The sequence below is a fragment of the Onychostoma macrolepis genome, chromosome 22, assembly GCF_012432095.1.
Source record: "Onychostoma macrolepis isolate SWU-2019 chromosome 22, ASM1243209v1, whole genome shotgun sequence".
Lineage (NCBI taxonomy): Eukaryota > Metazoa > Chordata > Actinopteri > Cypriniformes > Cyprinidae > Onychostoma > Onychostoma macrolepis.
Window position 1 is genome coordinate 8,367,660 of NC_081176.1, and position 22,470 is coordinate 8,390,129.

Here is a 22,470-nt window from a genome sequence, read left to right on the forward strand (position 1 = left end):
AAAGAATGATTTTATTAGTGCGTTAATAAATATTTAATTAAATTTTTTTGTTCATGTATTATTTTACAGTATTTTGCATAAAATTACATGAAATGTGCTGTTAAATCTATTATCATCAGTTTTGTTTAAAATACATTTGTAAAATTTAACCAGTAAAATAGCATTTTTACATTCCCTTTACATTATAATTCTATTTTTATTATTTTAATCAAATCTCATTCTCATTACTGTAATGTAAAAAAATAATTATTAATAAAATAAATGATTCAAATAATTATATTAACTATATTGCCTTTATGCTGATTTTAATGAAAAAAAATAATGATTTTTGTTACTGTACTAATAAATATTTAATTGAATTAAATTTGATTAATATATTAATAAATATCCAAAGAGAATACATTTTGAGAATAATTAATTTTACAAGCAAGCAAAAAATTATGATAATAATAATTAAATTTTATTGAATGAAAATTTGAGGAGAAATATCCAAATCCACATTTCTTCACGCGATGCATCCCTTCAGATGATTCTAAAAAGAGGCGTGGCTTCAGCTAGCGCGTTCCTGAAAGGGGCGGAGCCAACGCGAGCGTCTTTTAAAGCAGGGGCGGAGTCCGAGCGAGAGAGAGAGAAAGGCAGAGCGAGCGAGAGAGCGCGGTGGGTGGGCGTGTCCATGACGTCACCCTCGAGCTCTCCTCTGCGCGCACAGCTGTGGTTTCTCCGGAGCGGAGCTTGAAATCAGACGCGCCGAGCGAGACGCAGCGCTATCCGGGGGATTTAAACTGCTATTCGCCGCCGTCCGCGCCCGGAGGTCTCTCTCTATCGCCTTGGATCTGCTCTCTCCTTGGATTATTACCGTTCTTTATTCCTTGGCGCGACGCGCACGAAGATGTAAGGAGGTTTTGCGCGTGCAGAATCACGGAGAACACAAGAACGCGCTCGTTAAAACAAGGTAAGAGCAGTTAATCACTTTATTCTAATGTCAGGAACGGGTGGGAATAAAACATGCACTTCAGACGAAGAGCGTCTGAAGAACTGCACGCGCTCGGAGAAGGTGGTGCCCTGCGCGCAGTTTGCGCTCCAGACGCGTTTTGCGCATTAGGAATAAACTCGTTTTTGACGTGTTTCAAGACTTTCCAGCTGGTTTTCGCGTTTTTTGAGGGTGTTATCCACCAGCTTCATCCGTGGGACAGTCATCCCGCCCACAGGCTTCCAATGCCCCGCTTGTGTAAAGTGAGAATTTATGCCACCGTGTGCCGTGCCAGCCTCGCATATCTGATTTCAAGCGCATTTATAATGAAAGTCTGGTCATGCATCTGATTTGTACTTGCAAACTGATGCCGGCTCTGTTTGAGCGATGCGATCTTCTGAGATTCGGTCCAGAAATGCCCACCTGCTGGAAACTAGTGAGCGACGCTGAATTTCAGCGGACTCGGTTATTAAAATCAACATGTAGATACAGACTGGAGAGGTTTTAGTTGACGATTTCATCCCAAAACTAAGATTTATGAATGATTTATGAACATCAGTCATTTTAGAAATCGATTGCATGCTCCAAAACTGGTGCTCTCTCTATATATGCATGTTTTTTATGATGGTTCTCACGCACTTAGAATAGCTTAATGCACTATTTGTGTTGTGAATTAGCATGTTAATGCATTGTGCTTTATTGTGGATGCACTAAATATTGGAACTGAATTGAGCAATTAAAGCTGTGTAACCACCAAAGACATTGCTGGAAACAGAATATGGGCTCTCGTGGACTGAACTTTTGCTTGTGTTATTGAATATGTAATATATTTGTATGAATCAGTGTGAGATTGGAGTTCAGAATGTTTTCGTTGCTTACACCGGCCGAGCGGCTGTTGGCTTTTAATATTTCATGACGGGTGGATTTGTGTTTTTGCACAGTAATGGACATGCTGTCTCGGTGCGGTGTGGTCTTCAGTGCATCCTGTGCTGGATTTGCATAAAACGAGGCTTGACAGTGGAGTAATTCAAAGCCACACCCTCTTTATGGACTTACATCATAATCTCATGACAGATTTGAATAAATTAGGATGATTGTTTCGCGTTTTTGTTTCAGGAATGTATGTCCTCAGTGTCTCCAAGAAGGTTTTTGACCGATTTTGCCTATTTCTATAGGCTCACACACTAGTCAAAGATTGTCTTGTATGTGTTTCTAAATTTCTTCAAAAAGGAGGATTTTGTCAGATTTTATTGGCTCAAACTATCAAAAATCATCTCTTTTTTTTTTTTTTTGGTAAATGTACATCTAAATGTCCTCGATGTCTCCAACTGGAGGTTTTTGCTCATTTCTCAGGCAAATTTGTCCTCTAAATGTGTACCAACTCAGGCTAGTTGAAAATGATCTATTTTAATAAATGTACATCTGCATGGCGTCAGTGTCTCAAAATGGAGTTTCTGTCAGATTTTTTTATTTTTGGTAAATCTGACATCATACTCGCACAGACTAGTCAAAAAATCATCTCTGTTTTAATAAATATATACATTTAAACGTCCTCAGTGTCACAAAACCAAGGTTTTTTTCTATGATTTTGCTGGCTCAAACGATCAAAATTTGGATTATTTTAATACATTTTATATCTAAATGTCCTTGATGTCAGTCTGTTTCTTTTTTGGTAAATTTGTCCTCAAATGTCTAATTCACACACAGTTCAAAAATCATCTCGTTTTTAATATATGTACATCTAAATGTCCTCGGTGTCTCAAAACTGTGTTTTTTCATGGGCTCAAGCTATCAAAAATGGTATTTATAATAAATGTATGTTTAAATGACCTCGGTGCCTCAAAATGGAGGAACTGTCAGATTTTGTTGGTAAATTTGACCTCAAACTCTATCTAAAAGCCAAAAATCATCTTTATTTTCATAAATATATATTTTAATGTCCTCAAAGTCCCAAAATGGAGGTTTTTGTCAGATTAATTTGACAAATTACAGATTATAAATGATAGTATAAAATAGTTCCTATTTTGATAAATTTGTGTCTAAATGGTTTCTATGCCTCAAAATGGAGGTTTTTGACAGATTTTTATAATTTTTTTTGGCTCAAATTATCAAAATTAATCTTTATTTTGATAAATGTATATTTAAATGTCCTCAATGTCTCCAAATGGAGGTTTTTGTTGGATTACATTTACAAATTACAGATTACAAATGATCAAAAATCATTCTTATTTTAATAAATTTATATCTAAATGTCTCAAAATGGAGATTTTTGTCAGAATTTATTGGCTAAAATGATCAAAAAATAAATGTACATCTAAATGTTTAAAAATGGAGGTTTTTGCCAGAATTTTGGTAAATTTGTCCTCAAATTCTACCAAAATATGTATTTACTCACACACTAGTAAAAAAAAAAAAAAATCTTTATTTTAATACATGTATATAAATATAAATATGTATTTACAATATAAATATCCTTAATGTCTCAAAACTGATTTTTTTGTCAGATTTTATTCTCAAATAATCAAAATTCATTTTGATAAATGTTTTGATTAAATGGAGGTTTTTGTTGGATTACGTTTGCAAATGATCAAAAATAATTTATATATATATATATATATATATATATATATAAATAAATGTATATCTAAATGGCTTCTGTGTCTCAAAATGGAGGTTTCTGTCAGATTTTATTGGCTCAAATGATCCAAAATCATCTCTGTTTTTATAAATGTACATCTAAATGGCCTCAGTGGAGGTTTCTGGCAGATTTTTGGTAAAGTTGTCCTCAAACTCTACCTAAATATGTATTTGCTTACACACACTAGTCATAAACCATCTCTGTAATGTGAGGAAATGTGTTTCTAAAAGTCTCCAAATGGAGGATTTTGTCCTGATTTGTTGGCTGTAGCTCAAAAATCCTGGGTTTTGATGCTGTGCTTGGATTTCCCTGCTGTTGGTTTGTGCTGTAACTCGATTGAGCTGATGAAGCGAGCTCACCGTTTGTTGTCTTCCGCCCGAGGAGCTAGTTCGGCTTCCCTGCAGGACATCTCAGTCCGTTTCTAGATTGCGGGTGCGAGAGGAATCAAGTGCGCTTGTGTTTAGGCCCGGCGGTGAATGAAGAAGTTGGATTTGTCTCTTGATTTGCGTCTAGTTCTCCCGGCAGTGAAGTGGGATAAGTACCTGTCATTCCTTATGTATGAAAACGCTCGTCGTTGCTGCATGAATGGACATTGTGTTATTTACGCAGCGAGTCCCACGGGCCGCTATCGCTCCAGTGCACTGACGGATTGATCAGGCCACTTATATCTACAACAGCCTCCGCTAGCACTGATATGTCACACTTACATGTTAACTGCACTTGTTAGGGGGCTAAACTCAGACTGGTGACGTAACCGAACTGACTGTAATGATGAGAAATTATTGCAAAAATGTGTATTTTACAATAAAATAAAATAAATATAAACAAATAAATAACAATTATGTAACTCAAATAGGTACTATTTATTTGCATTTTATGTTTATCTATTATATATATTTTTTTTATTTTTGTGTATGTTTGTGTACATAAAACAAGGCTGTAAATGGCATATTGTAGTCTTCTCACATTTTATTAAAAAGTTTTTAACACATTTAGTAGGATGATTGTACTTTTTTTTTTGACATTAGAAAACTGACTATAATTATAGTCTTTATATACTGACTTTATTTTTTAATTTCCTTTTGACTTATATTTTCACCTTTATATTATATTATATTTTTGTAGTACATTAAACAAGACTATAAATTCAAGCTAGATTTTACAAAAAAGTTGACGTATTTCCCTAAATGATTATACGTTTCTTTAATTTAAGAAAACTGATTATATTGATGATTATTTTTTATTATAAAAAAAACTGTACGCTCAAGGAGCTTTATTTATTTTTATTTTATTTTATTTTATTTTATTTTATTTTATTTTATTTTTTCCAAAATGATTATTTTACAAAAAAAATTAAAAAAAATTAAAGTAACTTATTTTATTTTATTTTTTATTTTATTTTTTTATTTTATTTGTTTGTTTGTTTATTTATTTATTTATTTATTTATTTATTTATTTATTTATTTATTTATTTATTTATTTATTTATTTATTTATTTATTTATCCTAGTTAGCTAGTTGTAGTTAAAAAGCAGAACATTTACTATATGGACAGCCATACTATATGGACATCCATTAACTTATTTTTTGTTAATTGTTTAAAATAATTTTCAATTAACTTCCAGGTCATTTATTTTCTAAAATTATTATTATTTATTATTTTTTTCTAAAATGAAATTTTAATTGTATTATTATTATTTTTTTAAATGAATTATAAAGGAATGATAATGTGTTGTACAGTTTAACGGAGAGCTAATAACTGAGTATAAATGCCACTTTATCAAGATACCTGTTCATTTTCAGACAGAATATGGCATACTCGAGTATGTTGAGTTGTCGCTTCAGCCTGAAGATTTCTCAGAAGAGTTGTTTTGTTGTGAGTTTGCGCTTTCTGCCATGAAGTCGAACGTGTGAGTGATTTCGTTCAGCGAAGCGCGGGAATATCCGGATGCGTTGAGGAGCGCCGCCTCTCTCGTATCCCAGCAGCCCTCGTTGTGTCGTGACGGATCGCATGTCGCAGAGGAGCCTGGAGTGCTGGAGCTGATAAGGATGAGCGCTTTTCACAAGCTCTTTAAGAGCCGCGCTTTTCCGCACCAATCCGTGACAGAACCAGCTGTAAAATACACTCTTAATGACCAGGCAGAGAGGATTATGGGCCGTGAAACAATACACACGCATCCACACGTGTGTGTTAACCCACACTCAGCTCCTTCTGTCAGGCGTAGCTATGCTAAATATTAGCATACATGCGATTAGCATACAGCAGAATGTTTTTATGTACTCTTCAGACTTCAAAATGTTATATTTTCAGTGTTTTACTTCCATTTACCATATATGTTTAGCCAGTATTTGTGCTTTGTGTATTTTTCACGCATGTTCGAGATTCGCGGCATTAGCATTGTGCTAACACAGAACTCCATTAAAAGCAACTGATTTTAGTCATGTCTTTCAAGCACTTCCACACCAAGTTGTATGGATATTGCTGACTAGACAGAATATTCAATATATTTGGTTAGGTGTATGCTAACTAGGTAGCTAGTTTTAGTTAAAAGGCAAAACATGGGCTTTATTGATGACAGTATACAAACTTTCAAACTTTTCATGTGTTGCTACTGTGCTAAAGATTTATTGTTTTCCCAAAAATTATTTTATAAAAAAGCAACAATTTATATACTTTAGAAACAAATCTACAGTTTAATTATATTTTTATTTTGTGTTATTTTACATTCGTTTGAATTTATATTTGTATACTTTAGGAACAAGAGATCAACATTTTATTTAAATTGATCTTTTATACAGTTAGAGGATCTAAATAAATAAAATTTTATTTATACTTTTTGTTTATCATGATATTATTTTATATTTATGTGCCTTAGAAACAAGAGATCTAAATTTGATTTGATTTTTATACAATTAGAGATTCAAAATCATTTTTGTATAGATTTTGTTGTTCATTTTATTATATTATTTTAGATTTATATACCTTTGAAAAAAAATCTAAATTTTATTTTATTTTAGTTTTTATACAATTAGAGAATATAAATAAAATTTTTACTTTATTTATAGTTTATTAATCCATTTTTAAATATTTTTTACATTTTATGTTAATATATCATTTTACATTTATATGTAGTTTTGAAATGAGGCCCAATTCTTTTATTTTTATACAATTAGAGGATCTAAATTATTTAATTTATTATTATTATTATTATTATTATTATGTATTTTTAATGAGATTATAAATTTTATTTAATAACTTTTTAAAATGCAATTAGAAGATCTAAAATATTTTGGTTTTATTTTATATTATTTTATTGTATGATTTTATTTTATTTTATTTTAAATTTTCCAAATCCGTTGTTGCCTTATGAGGCAGCTGCCTATGTAGGCCGTGGACAGCACTAGGCTTTGTAACACAGCTAGTGTTCACTGTTCTAACTGCCTACAAGATGCAAATGCTTGCTTTGCTTGTTCGCTGTAAGTGTTTGAGAAGTTCTGTCATTGAAGTACACTGGCGAAAGATCAGAGCGCGTTCATCAATTTTACAGTGGCCGCAGTATGTGACTATATATTTGCAGAGGGTGCTTTTACATTAGTATGAGCTGACAGTAACCTACTCTCGGACCTCCCGCTTGTTCGTAGCAGAATTTAGCGTTTCCAGGAAAGCTTCAGCCTTTATGCGTTGGAGCTCGACACTTTAATGGGTTTGATGTGTACCTGCGCTTGCACTGCTGCACATAAAAGAATGATGGGCCGCCGTGTCAGACGAGATGGAGAAAGAGTGTTGGGAATCTGGGAATAAAACCGCTTCCGGCGGATCCCAGTTCATCTGTAGTGTGAGGGTCAACAAGACAAGGAGGGGACTAATTATCCTGGTAAAGTGCGTCAGCGGTTATCGAGTTGAGGGGGTGGGGCTTGTTTGGGAATCGAGTGTCAATTTGCATACTTTTAATAAGTATGTACTTCGCTGGTGGTGCTTTGAAAAGTGTATGCAAATATATGGCTTGGGGGCGGAGTTAAAAAAAGAGGACTTGATGATGTCATCAGAAACGGAAGGTCGTTTTAGAGGTTTATAGTGCAAGTCAAACATTTTTGTATTGTTTTGTAGTATTTACAATAGAATGTGGAATATGTGCTATTTTACAGCATACAATGATTTACACACTAATTTTTTATTTTTTTTTAATGAAACACAAACATTGTTTATATTGTTTAACTATTTAAAGTAGTATGTAATATTTTACCACATACAATGAATAATGTACTCTTAATTTTTTATACTGTAAAGTGTGGGTAGTATGCAAATTCACATTCTTTATACAATGTTCGCAACCCATTTTACTGTGTACAAGGATGTATTTTCATGCAACAGGATCTACTAGATTTCGTCTATCTGCAGTTCATTGGATGGTGAAAAGTGTGTGTAAAGTATATCGCGGATGGTTTGAGGGGCGGAGTTAAAAAATAAAATAAAAATAAATAAAAATACCAGTGCTTGATGTCATCAGAAAAGGAAAGTTGTTTTAGAGATAGAAATAGCTGCATTTTAATGAAAGGAATATAACGTAACAGGGACTTGTTCGCAACAAGACCAAGAATGCAATTTTACAAATAAATAAATAGCGTCCGTTTTTACGCCGTGTTGAGTTTAAGTTCTGTAGAAAGTGACTATTTTGATAAATGTTCATTTTTCCTATACAAACCACTGAGAAATCAGAATACAAGGATCAAATAGATGCTTTTGTTGATTCTTTTGTGTTTTCCAGCACTAAAGCTAACATTAAGCATTTTTTTTCCCGACAGCCTTCAGAGAGCGTATGTGTTGAAAGGCCGCAGGCCGTAGCGATGACAGCCCAGCGTCTGCGTTTAATGTGTTTGTGTCTCACGCTAAAGGTCAGTTGGACACTGGGTCAGTAGGAGACGGATAGATGGATGATACGGAGCGACCCGCGTTCACGCCGAGCACTTAGCAAACGCATAAACCTCGAAGGTCACCTCGACATTTCAGCACTGAGATCATCCTCCCGTGGAGGTCTTCTGAGGTTAATGCATCTGGACAAACAGAGGAACACCGCCTTCGTTTGTTCTTCGCCGTTGTCGTCTGCAGTTTTCGTCTGCTGACATAATATCCATGAATGATTCATCTGCGCTCATGTATAATTGAATGAAAGCAGGCAGAATGGACTCCAGCAGATTCATGCACTCTTTACATCTTTATTGGTCTGCTGTGGGATAATCCGATCAGATGCCATATGGGATGCGCGACCGGGCTTCTGCAGTGGGACAATGATGAAGGCTTAGGTGTCTCACTCGTTTAAAGCATTAGAGGCACAAATCCCGAGTTTTTGTTGTGGGAGGTTTTAGATAAAGTATTATCCAACATAAAACTAACCTAGCGTGAGAAGTAGCTTGTTTTAAAACCATTTAATGTCTGTATCCGCATTTAAAATTGTGATTCTGGCCTGTTCCACGCTCAGTGTATTAAAAATAGAATGTGTGTGTATGTATAATTTTTATATACATATATATAAAGTAAAACAATACATGTTTTATATTAATGTCTTATTTAAATTAAAACATGTTATATAAAATATGTATTAAATATTTAATATATTAATAAATATGTAATATATTTAGAAAATGCATATACATTTTGATTTGAATGAAAATAGTTTTTAAATAATAAAATTGTGTGTATATATACATATGATATTCTAATGTATTTTATATAAAATATAACTAATATATTTAATACTGATTAAATAAACACATTAAAATATATGTATCTTAAATATTTAATATATTAATAAATATAAATATTTAATATATTTAGGAACTGCATATAAACTTTTAATTGTAGTGAAAATATGAAAATTGTTTTATAACTCTATATAGAAAATTTAGTATAATGTATTTCACTGAAAATATAATATAAATACCTTGAATATAAATTAAATCATTTAAAAATGTCTGAAATATATGCAAATATAAAAATAGATTTATTAAATATTTAATATTGATAAATAAATATAATTATGTAATATATTTATAAAATACATACATTTTATACATCTTAATAAAAATAGTATTTCTATATGAATTTATATAAATTAATAATAATACTATTAAAGGGATAGTTCACCCAAAAATGAAAATTGTGTCATCATTTACTCACCCTCAAGTAGTTCCAAACCTGTATGAATGTGTTTGTTCTGCTGAACACAAAGGAAGATATTCTGAAGAATGTGGGAAACAGAGCAGTTCTGGGGCACCATTGACTTCCATAGTATTTTTTATTTTTATTTTTCCTACTATGGAAGTCAACGGTGCCCCAAAACAGCCTGATTACAAACTTTCTTCAAAATATCTTCCTTTGTGTTCGGCAGAACAAAGACATTCATACAGGTTTGGAACTACTTGAGGGTGAGTAAATGATGACACAATTTTCATTTTTGGGTGAACTATCCCTTTAATATTGTATAATCTTATAATTTATTATATATAATGTGTATATACAGGTGCATCTCAATAAATTAGAATGTCGTGGAAATGTTCATTTATTTCAGTAATTCAACTCAAATTGTGAAACTCGTGTATTAAATAAATTCAGTGCACACAGACTGAAGTAGTTTAAGTCTTTGGTTCTCAACAAAATCTCAACAAATTAGAATATGGTGACATGCCAATCAGCTAATCAACTCCAAACACCTGCAAAGGTTTCCTGAGCCTTCAAAATGGTCTCTCAGTTTGGTTCACTAGGCTACACAATCATGGGGAAGACTACTGATCTGACAGTTGTCCAGAAGACAATCACTGACACCCTTCACAAGGAGGGTAAGCCACAAACAAAGAAGCTGGCTGTTCACAGAGTGCTGTATCCAAGCATGTTAACAGAAAGTTGAGTGGAAGGAAAAAGTGTGGAAGAAAAAGATGCACAACCAACTGAGAGAACCGCAGCCTTATGAGGATTGTCAAGCAAAATCGATTCAAGAATTTGGGTGAACTTCACAAGGAATGGACTGAGGCTGGGGTCAAGGCATCAAGAGCCACCACACACAGACGTGTCGAGGAATTTGGCTACAGTTGTCGTATTCCTCTTGTTAAGCCACTCCTGAACCACAGACAACATCAGAGGCGTCTTACCTGGGCTAAGGAGAAGAAGAACTGGACTGTTGCCCAGTGGTCCAAAGTCCTCTTTTCAGATGAGAGCAAGTTTTGTATTTCATTTGGAAACCAAGGTCCTAGAGTCTGGAGGAAGGGTGTAGAAGCTCATAGCCCAAGTTGGTTGAAATCCAGTGTTAAGTTTTCACAGTCTGTGATGATTTGGGGTGCAATGTCATCTGCTGGTGTTGGTCCATTGTGTTTTTTGAAAACCAAAGTCACTGCACCCATTTACCAAGAAATTTTGGAGCACTTCATGCTTCCTTCTGCTGACCAGCTTTTTAAAGATGGTGATTTCATTTTCCAGCAGGATTTGGCACCTGCCCACACTGCCAAGAGCTCCAAAAGTTGGTTAAATGACCATGGTGTTGGTGTGCTTGACTGGCCAGCAAACTCACCAGACCTGAACCCCAGAGAGAATCTATGTTATTGTAAAGAGGAAAATGAGAAACAAGAGACCAAAAAATGCAGATGAGCTGAAGGCCACTGTCAAAGAAACCTGGGCTTCCATACCACCTCAGCAGTGCCACAAACTGATCACCTCCATGCCACGCCGAATTGAGGCAGTAATTAAAGCAAAAGGAGCCCCTACCAAGTATTGAGTACATATACAGTAAATGAACATACTTTCCAGAAGGCCAACAATTCACTAAAAATGTTTTTTTTTATTGGTCTTATGAAGTATTCTAATTTGTTGAGATAGTGAATTGGTAGGTTTTTGTTAAATGTGAGCCAAAATCATCACAATTAAAAGAACCAAAGACTTAAACTACTTCAGTCTGTGTGCATTGAATTTATTTAATACACGAGTTTCACAATTTGAGTTGAATTACTGAAATAAATTAACTTTTCCACGACATTCTAATTTGAGATGCACCTGTATAGTTCATAAAAAAAAAAAAAAAAAAAAAAAAATATATATATATATATATATATATATATATATAATAATTAATAACAGTGCCATATTAAATAAATATATACAATTTGTACTATTTAAAATTTTGAGTTTAGTGACTAACATGACTTTTAAAAATAATTTAATATTATTTTAATTTGTATTTATTTATAATTATTTTTATAAAAATACTTGTATATATGTATTTCATAATTTAATAGTAATTAAATGACCATTTTCTACAGTTTACCATTTAAGTTCATTAAGTAAAGCTCATATTAAAAGCATAAAAATGTAAATAGTTGACCTCTTTGACCTCCTGAGGTTGCCCGTCTTCATTTCTGAAGGTCAAGCGCCTCCTGTCAGTCACTGAGAAAATAAAGCATTTCGTAAGAGCTTCAGTTGGTGTATTTTGTGTTCATGTCTGGAGTCAAAATGAGAGAAATGAAGGAGTCGCGGGGTAATGACAGGTGGGACGGACATCAGCTGTTATTGATCAGGGAGATTCGCCTCACTGTCAACTTCCCATAATGCTTTTCACTGACGTCTCCGCTGGAGGAATCAGTCGAGCCGCTCTGCACCTTGCAATCCCCGTCTCGTCTCAGCATCTGCTTAGTCTGAGCTCCAGACGTCTGTATTCACACAGATATTTAACACACAACGCTCAGCATGTGCTCAGGGTTTGACCGCGAGGCCGAATTCAAATCTTAAGAGGATGAATTTCATGAAAACATGTCCAAATCGTATTTCACCCCAAGAAAATACCTGTTTAATATAGAAACGCTACATTTGTTTGTTTACTTATTAATACTTTTTCTTTTTTCTTTATTCATATATTTATAAATAAATGAAAATTCCTTTCACTATTTTCTAATTTCATTTATTTCATTTTAGTAATTGTATTTAATTGTTTTTGTAAAATGTCTTATTTTCTTCTTGTATTATTGTAAATTTCTCCCAAAAATGCCATTGAAATGAAGAAGAATGCTTTATCTTTATATATTTTTTATTGTTTCTTACTTTTCTTATTGGTGATGCACAATGTGTTAAAAATAGTATTTTTATATTATTGGCTTAATATATTATTTACTAAACTAATGTAATATATTAGTTTTTGACTTCGTGTTTTTATTTCTTATTTATTTTTATATAATTTTATTTGTATATATTTTTATTGATATTATATATTTGTTATTTACTATTCTTACTGTTGATACATAATATATATTTTTTTAATTTGTGTTATTTATTTATTTTTGATATATCTGATTTTATGTGTGTGTATAGACGTTTTGAATTTTTATTTATTGATTGATGATAAGGAATTTTTGTTTTATTTTGTTTTTGTCATGAAATATGACCTGGACATGTTTTTGACAGGTTTCTAGATTAACCCTTTGATCACTAGCATACAAAATGACATTAGCGGCTTTGATTCTTTCCACATTTTCACTCATTGTTCTGTTTCTGTTAATTCGGTTCCTGCTCTATTAACTGTAACCGCGTTTTCTCCTTTAGCTTCTAATGAGTTAACATGGCTCTGAGTCAGAAAAAGCCCTACAGAGACGCTTTCATTTCCTCAGACACCAGAGGCATTGATTATGTGACTATATTGATTGTCTTTCCTCTGGTTTCATTAGCAAATGAACGCAAGTGCAAAACCAAATCTGCATTCTCTTAAAAAAACCCAAAACCAACTCAAAATGCAAAAAGCAGTGATTTTCACCAAGTGTGGAGGTTATCAGCAGGTTAATAGCGCTGGTTTCACTCGTGAATGTGTTTTCCAGTGTATTTCGGGAGGAATGTGAGGAATTTGGCCGCTCTCTGGTTCCCGGTTCGGGTTTCAGCGTTTGGGAGAGATTCCCAGGTGCGCCGCAGGCCGGATTTGGGAAAGGGCCAGATGAGAGTCAACGGGACACTCGTTCCTTCAGATCAGACAAAACCTCCCCTGAAGAAACGACATATTTGACATAAGCGCCACAGTACAGATGTGTAAACTCACTTACAGTTGCAAATATATATGAAATACTATATATATTATAATTTATTTCTCCACTTTTTCTTTTTTTTCAGAAATATAATGAATAATTTCATTATTATTTTTATTTATTTATTCAGTTTCATGTGTATTTTTTCATGAAGAAAATAAAGATTTTAATTGTTTTAGTTTTATTTATTTTATCTGTATTTTTCATAAAGAAAATGAAGCCTTCAATCGTTATTTTAGTTTTTATTTATTTTTTGTGTATTTTTCATGAAGAAAATAAAACCTTTAATTGTTATTTCTTTTTTATTTTTGTTTTGTGTATTTTTCATAAAGAAAATAAAGCCTTTAATTATTGTTTGTCAACTTTGATTCAATTTATTTTCTTTATTGTATTAGTCTTTTCATCATGACAGTATATTTATATATTGAATTTTAAATGTAAATGCTTACATAATAGTATTGGTATTATTTCTTAGATTAAATGTTTATAGAAATCAAAATAATTAGTATTCAATTATTAAACCTTTTCATGTCTATCATTTAAAATAGTTTAAATAGCATGATTTTGGCATTACAGAAATGAGAATGGCATGAAAATGCTTGTAATGTAATTATGCAGTTATGTTAATGAGCTTGTGACATCATCACATGGCGATTTCAGGTCGATCTGTATGAGATCGAGCGCAGAGACATGCAAAATCCAGTTTTGCGTGATATGATCCTATTTATAAATGAGATTTGATGGATTACAGTGGCCTAAAAAGCCTTTAGCAGAGCATCTGAGGCACATCTCACTATGTTCTTCTGTTTAGTCGATGTTAGCTTTCTGCTGACTGTCTCAGGATGTTGAGACGATCAGATCCATTTGAAGCTAATGCGTTTTGTGGCAGAGAGGAAGTGACAAAGACACGCTGCTTTATTGCTGGCGGCTAAGTGCTGCACGCTTCACTCCAGAGGAAACGCTGCTGTTTAATTCATGCGCTGATGCTACATTGTGATTTTGTTAAGCAGAGCTTTCCACCAAAGGTTCGGCTGATTTCATTCATCTTATTGTACGTAATTTAGCAGCTGTTCCGATTAAATTCAGCTCTACATGAAGAACTTAGATAATTTTTAGGTTTTTGATTATTTTTATTTTTAGATTATTTAGATTAGAACTTGATGCGTTTTAGTGTCTTTTGACTTGGGCCAATTGCAGCTACCTACCAACGCCCTAGTAACCACATAGCAACTCTTAGAACACCTTAACAAACGCCTAGCAACTCCCTAGTAACCACACAGCAACTCTTAGAACTCCTTAGCAACGTCCTAGCAACTCCTTAGTAACCACCTAGCAACTGCATAGCAACTCTCAGAACACCTAGCAACACCCTAGTAACTGCATAGCAACTCTTAGAACAACTTGGCAACCGTATAACAACTTATTACATACATTTTTTTTTTCACTTTTATCATTTTATTTGCATTAATTGTCTTAATACAAGTCAAAATATTTATTTATATTTTAATTTATATTTACTTTTTATTTTTATATTTATTTATTCATTATTTACCCGTTTATTCATTTTTTTCATTTGTACTTATTTACTTATATAGTATTTGTATTATTAATTTAAATTTGTATTTATTTTTATTAATTGTAATTTTATTTTAATTCTTAAGTTTGTGTTGTAGGAGCCTGAAAACGAGGCTGTCAATATGTTGTATTGTACTCTACCTTAATTTTACAAAGTTTTTTGACGTTTTTGCCTGAATGATCAACACCAAGTTACCTAAAAGTGTGACATATTGAATGTTTCGTTAATGTTTCTTTTCCGCCTTAAGTCTGTTATTGTTTCATGACCCTGTCTTGATTTTTTGGAGCCATTTTTAGCATTATTTTCTCACTGTCTTGAGCAACAGGCGTCACGACTGACACTGTAGATGTTTAATTACTGCGTGAATCCGTTTCATCTATTTTGTGCCGCAGCTTCAGAGGGCAGATGTGAAGTTTGCACCTCCAGTTTTCTTTGGCGTATCATTTCCTCTCATGACTTCCTCTCTTCGTCTCCTTCCCCTTGCATCTATTTGCAGATTTCTCTAGAGTTTGATTCTCTTTCAGGGCTCACTGGCTTGTCATCTCCCTCGCTGGAGATCCGAAACCTTCTGGAACCTTCTGTTTTAACGAGTCCCCATCAAAAACCGTGGAAATTGGATGGTGCAACGAATGGGAAAGCGCTCTAGTGATTCCTCAGCATCAGAAGCCTCGTCGATGTGAAATCTTAATTATGCTGTAGATAAACGCAGGTGTATTTCAGTCTGAAGTGCTTGTTTGACAGTCCCTGATTAAGAACTGGCCTGGTTTGTCTGTTCTGGTCTCCCGCTGAGCGTTCCTCTGTAAGCTAGATCTCATTCCTGCTCCCCGCTATCAGTGTTTTTATTCTCAGTTCTGGAGAGCAATTACCAACATCAGAAACCCTGCTGAATATTCATGAGGCCCCACTGTATTACGCAAGTGTGCCGAGAAATACACAAAGCAGTTCTGTGGCTATAGTGCAGGTTTAAATAAATCTTGGGCCACCTAGCAACACCCTAGTAACAACATAGCAACTCGTCAAACACCTAGCAACCCCTTAGTAACAACATAGAAACTCTTCAAACACCTAGCAACACCCTAGTAACAGCATATAAACACTTCAAAGACCCTTTTAACCACAGTACAACTCTTAGAATACCACTGCCTAGCAACTCCCAAGTAACCACATATCAACTCCACAAACAGCTTAACAACTTAATAATAGCAACTCTTAGCCACCACATAGTAGCTCTTCAAACACCTAGCAACATCCTAGCAACTGCATAGCGACTCTTAGAACACTTAAGCAATCTCCTAGAAACCCCAGAGCAACTCTGCATAGCAATTCTTAGAATACCCTAGCAAATGCCAAGCAACTCCCTAGAAACCACATAGCCACTCTTCTAACAACTTAGCCAGCTTATAACAGAATAGAAACTCATTAAACTCATAGCAACAGCATATAAACTTTTCAAACACCTAGAAACTCCTAAGTAACCACATAGCAACTCTACAAGCAGCTTAACAACTTAATAGTGACTCTTTGAACACCTTAGTGTTACCATAGCAACTGCATAGCAACTTAGCAACCCCCAGCAACCACAGAGCAGCTCTGCATAGCAGTTCTTAGAAAACCCTAAAAACTCCCTAGTAACCACATAGCAACTGTTCTAACAGTTCCACCAAGTGACAACATAGACCCTCCTCAAACACCTAGCAACACCTTTGTAACAGCAAAGAAACTCTTCAAAACCTAGCAACACCATAGTAACTGCACAGATACTCTTAAAAACCTAGCAACACCTTAGCACCGAAGCTCTTCTAACACCTAGTAACACCTTAGTAACAGCACAGAAACTCTTCAAAACCTAGCAACACCCTAGTAACAGCACAGAAACTCTTCAAACACCTAGTAACACCTTAGTAACAGCACAGAAACTCTTCAAACACCTAGTAACACCTTAGTAACAGCACAGAAACTCTTCAAACACCTAGCAACCAAATAGCAACAAGCACATAGCATAGCAACTCTTAGAACACTTAAGGAACCACTTTGCAACTTGAAATTCTAGTTTTATTTTCTTCGTATTACTATAATGAGCCACTAAACAGCTGAAAGTCAGCGTCAAGGGGCAATCGTGACATTTCTGTTAAACCACAGAGATTTCTCCGATGCATTTTGATGGAGATGTGTCGTTCCCTGCTGTTGTTTGCGTAAAGCAGGTGCTCGTCAGCGTCTCTGTGGTCACAGTAAATCAGCGGGCCTGTTATCATCAGCCGTATATCTGCATATTGTCATGAGACGCTGCCAGCGGCGCTCGTCTGACAGTGTAATGGATGAGATGTTGTGATACTCTTTTATTTGTGCTGCTCCGAGCCTTGACTCCATACTCACTGTGTCTCTTCTCGTTTGACAAATTTGTCCTAATTTATGGTTGTTTATAAAAGCCGCGAGGCAATCCATTCTGAGCTCCCCCCATCAAACGGCCAGCCGTTCATCAAACCCACTCCAGCGGCTTTAGCTGCTTTTAGTGTCTTCAAGCTGATCTGCCATCTCTCATGGCCTGGGCGCTTTCTAGAAGATTCCCTCAAGGTCACTGTGACCACCTGGAGGAACATTACCTTGCTCTTTCAAAGCTCAGGACACTACGTTCTAACCAGGCGCCATGCAACAAGCAATTTGTCTGTCGCAAAATGTTGCATGATGTTACACAATCAAAACCCATCAGAACGTATTTGATGTTAGTTTCTAGCTGTTATTTATTTTTTAAATTTATTTTTATAGTTTTAATCATTTCTGTGGCTTTTATTCCTCGTTGCAAATAAAGTCAACATTAAATAATTTATGTTAAATTATTTAATTGTGATAAATTATTTTAAATTGATTAAATATTATGTTTGTCGATAATTGCTTGTTATACACAATTTATCAGTAAAACTTCTTTAAAAACATTGGAAATACAACACATTATGGAAGGAAATTACTTGTGAGTGTTGACTTTAATAAATTTGATAATTCTCAATAGTTTTGTCTCTCTTTCTCCTAAAACTTGTAGTGATAATGAGTCAGTTGAAATTAGTTTAAATGTTTGAGTACTTTTGATTGCAGACTATTCGTTGTATAGCTGAGCACTTTGTTGAGATCTCTTCTGAAACTCTAGATGAGATACGTGTTAGATTACTGGGGCCTTTTTTCTCAGGGGAGCCATCTAAGCAGGAGACATAAATTTCAATTAGCTCTCCATTTAATTTCTTTACTGTATAGTAGAAACAAACTCATTTGTTATTTATTTCTTTTTTATCCCATAGGCGTGCAGCTTGCGTCTGTCCTTCGCTTGACCGTTCGTGCACTGTATGCGAGCGCTGCAGTTAGTAGAGGGTTCGGTTGGTCACTGTGTCGATGCTCTTTGGTGTGGATCAATAATTCCATTCATGGGGCACAAGCACAAGTGCAGGACAAAGTGCTTTTCTGATTGCTGCTGTATGACGCTTGCATCGATTCTGGGCCGGGATGTTTTAGCCACACTGATCAGAAAGAATTGCAGATTGTTCCATTTGCCTGCGAGTAAGCCAAATATATTAAATTACGTCCATGCCCTAATCATATTCTGCAGGTATTGTTAAATGGACAGGAATAAGATACAAGACAAACATCTTACCCTGATGTCAAAGCTCATCTTGTCCATCCAACGCATGTTAAAACTGTATATTTGACAACAGAAATACATATTTTTTACACTAATTCACTGTATCCAAGTGGCTTTTTACACTATTTGCATGTGAAAGTTACAAAAACCATAGAAGAATTTGAAAATAAATACATTCACATCATTACTTAACAATCCTGTTGTAAAAAAATAAAATAAAATTACCAAACCCATGCAAACTGGTTCAGCCTGTCTGATTTTGTAGTATTAGAGGGGTTTTGGGGGAGGTCAGGTTGGCAGACCAGTTGGCCGGCCAACTAAACAGCAGCTAACAAGACTGGGAGACCATCTAGACCAGCCTAAATTGGTTTACTGGTCTTTCACCCTGATCTGATTTACTAGTTTTATATGGCTTTTGGAGCAGTTAGACTGCAAGAAAATCTAGACCAGCCTAAACTGGTTTGTTGGTCATTGATGCTGTTCTGATTTGCTAGATTTATAATTTTTTTTTGCAGCAATCAGGCTGAGAGACCATCTAGACCGGCTGAAACTGGTTTGCTGGTCCTTTTGCATGTTCTGATTTGCTAGTGTTGGTGGAGTTTTGGAGTGACCAGACTGGGAGACCATGTAGACCAGGGATGGGCAACTTCAGTCCTGGAGGGCCGGTGTCCTGCAGAGTTTTGCTCCAACCCTTATCAAACACATCTGAAGAACCTAATCAATGTCTTAAAGATCACTGAAAAGTTACAGGCAGGCCCTCCAGGAACGAAGTTGCCCATCCCTGATGTAGACTAACCTAAACAGGTTTGCTGGTCCTTCAATCTGGACTGATTTGGTAGTTATAGAGGACTTTTTGAACAATCAGGCTGGGAGACCATCTAGATGAGCCTAAACTGGTTTGCTGGTCCTTCAATTCTGGTCTGATTTGGTAGTTATAGAGGACTTTCTGAACAATCAGGCTGGGAGACCATCTAGATGAGCCTAAACTGGTTTGCTGGTCCTTCAATTCTGGTCTGATTTGGTAGTTATAGAGGACTTTTTGAACAATCAGGCTGGGAGACCATCTAGATGAGCCTAAACTGGTTTGCTGGTCCTTCAACTCTGGTCTGATTTGCTAGTTTTTGAGGACTTTTGGGGTAATCAGGCTGGGGGACCATCTAGACCAGCCTAAACTGATTTGCTGGTCCTTAAGCCTAGTCTAATTTTTTTTAAGCAGGAATAAAAACTTTTTTTTCTGTAGAAGGCAAAGAATGAAAGAAAAAAACTGCTCCACCTAATAGTACCAGTGATAGGGGACATTTTAAAAGTCACATGACTGGCCCCAGAGTCCACACACATGCCTCAGGTTACACCCCCTCCCTTGTTTTAGTCCAAGGTCATTGGTGGTTTAATGCTGCTGTGAAATATGCAGGCGGTGACATCGTTACCCTTGTTGTGACAGGTTTCAGGTGCACACAACGGCGCCATCCATCAGTCAGAGCAATGGATTGGACTCAACGGTGGAGTCTCTAGACGCCCAGTAAGATGCCCCGAGCTGAGCCCAAACCTTCACAAGCAAAGCAAGCAGTGGTACAGCACAATAAATTTTCCTTGCCTTCCTCTTATCGGACCTCGCTGTGGTCAGTGTGCTTCCTGCGGTCTTAAAGGCTGATTGCACTTTCCTCTTCGCTGTGTTCTGAACGCAATGATGCCTCGAGGGGATTCATAATTCAAGACTCATTGATTTGTGGCCATAGATGTGCATTAGTGTGAAGGTGAAAGAAAACTGGTTCCTGAAAAAAAACACACCCTCTGACTTTGATCTGAACACGCATAGGGTTTGCTCAATAAATTGACAGAAATTGTTCTGAAAAGTAGCAAATTGCCCTGATTATAGTTACGAACAAGCACGGGCACTAATGAAAGATCACACAGTACACTTTGGGGCGCTTCCATATGTTGAAGTTCCTCATCAGCGGATTTCACAGCAACACAGCTGGAGCACAAGCTCAGGGATGGTTCAGTCGCATCTATTCCCCAAGTAAAAGCGGCGTGAAGTAATTACACTGTGGGTCATCATCTAATTAACAAGCTCAAACAACACAATCAGTCATCGTGAAAAAAAATAACAAGCCTCTTGAAATGTACAGGGAGTCGGAAGCGTCATGTTGATGCATTGTTTGTTTGAAATAACAGCTATTGGTAACTCCGTCTAGGTCTGTTGGCGCTGCCAATTGACATTGTGTTTGCTGTTCTTGACCTCTTGTTGTGAACTTTATGGATTTGACTGACAAAACCACTGAGGCGTTTGAGTCTGTTAGAGGCTTGATCCAGATTTTCTGGCGCGCAATGCGGGCACATTTGCTGCACGGCTAAACTACAAAACACTCCACTGCTTTGACGGGGTGATGTTTGGTCTTTAAGAAGTGACCAGAGAGAGGGTCATACATCATGTTGCATTTTTGCTCGTTCGCTGTGTTGTACGATTCGAGGGTTTGATGGATAGCATCCCTCCTGGCACTCTTGAGAGAGAGAGAGTGAGAAAGACTCAGCTGTTGACAGTCTGTGCCTGTGAGAAAAAGCTCATTCTTCTCTTTCTGTGTAGTGTGGAGCAGTACATCTTCTGGACATCTTCAGGCTATATTCGAGTGTGTTCTTCACAGGGAGGTCTATAATACCTGGAGAAAGCTGTCTGTTGGCATTCCCATTCATTCAGTGGTGCAAGATATACACAATTTGACTATCCAGAATGCAACAGACAGGGTTCACTTTTAAGATCTGCCACTGGTGATACATCTACTATAATATGATGAAGAATTATGTATGTGTTGCTTGCAGGAAATTTAATTATTTAGAATGCTTGGTTACTTTTGAACAGCTGTCGATGGAGAAAGATGCTTTATGAAACCGGATGGTGTAGTTGGAGAATATTCCAGGATAGTCTTTGCTAACCAGTCCAAACTTGACGCCTTGGTACTTCATAGAGTTCCTTGTATCTAAACCCCCTTTGCTGGTATTGTATAGGACTAGGGGTGTAACGGTACACAAACATGACGTTTTTGTACAGTACGTACCTCGGTTTTGACATCAGTCAAAGGTTTGGTATGGCTTCAGTACAGCAGGGAGAAAAAACTAAACATAAAATATAATAATCAGCACTCAACTTAAAAATTGCATGCAAACATGTAAGCTGCACATAATGCAGTTTTTAGCTAAATTAACTTCTAAATTATAACATTTCTATTTGTTGTTGAAATATATTTATTTACACAGTGGCTGTCATAACTTGCTTCATAACAGAATTATTTAAACATACATTACACAATTAAGACATCACTAACAGGTAAAGTGAAATATGATGAGTATATAGCCTAATGTTTTGCAAATTTTCTTCTTTATACTTAAATACTTAAAAAGCTGTGGACACTGAGGACTTGCCTGAAGGTAAATGAAATGATACGTGACATTCTGTTTACAAGCTGTTTTATTGACGTCTTATTGAGTGATTAAATGATGCATGAGATGGTCATTCATGATTATTTTGCGTTAAAACTAGTAGTAAAGAGGAAGGGATGATCACGCTGCCGTTTGAACTGAGCCGCTTATACAGCAATCTATCACACCACATCAAAAAGC

General features: G+C 35.5%; 1 protein-coding gene across 23 annotated transcripts in view; it reads left to right on the forward strand.

Annotated features, from left to right (window-relative positions):
• The first annotated feature begins 693 nt into the window (after nt 1–693).
• Nucleotides 694–22,470, forward strand: part of ptprsa (protein tyrosine phosphatase receptor type Sa) — a 216,584-nt gene continuing 194,807 nt past the window's right edge. For 13 of the 23 annotated variants that reach the window (XM_058760412.1, XM_058760423.1, XM_058760417.1 and 10 more), the window contains exon 1: nt 694–952. The gene's annotated coding sequence lies outside the window, so the exon portion shown is untranslated. The remainder of the gene's footprint in view (nt 953–22,470) is intronic. The other 10 variants (XM_058760424.1, XM_058760431.1, XM_058760430.1 and 7 more) reach the window with 4 other exon arrangements.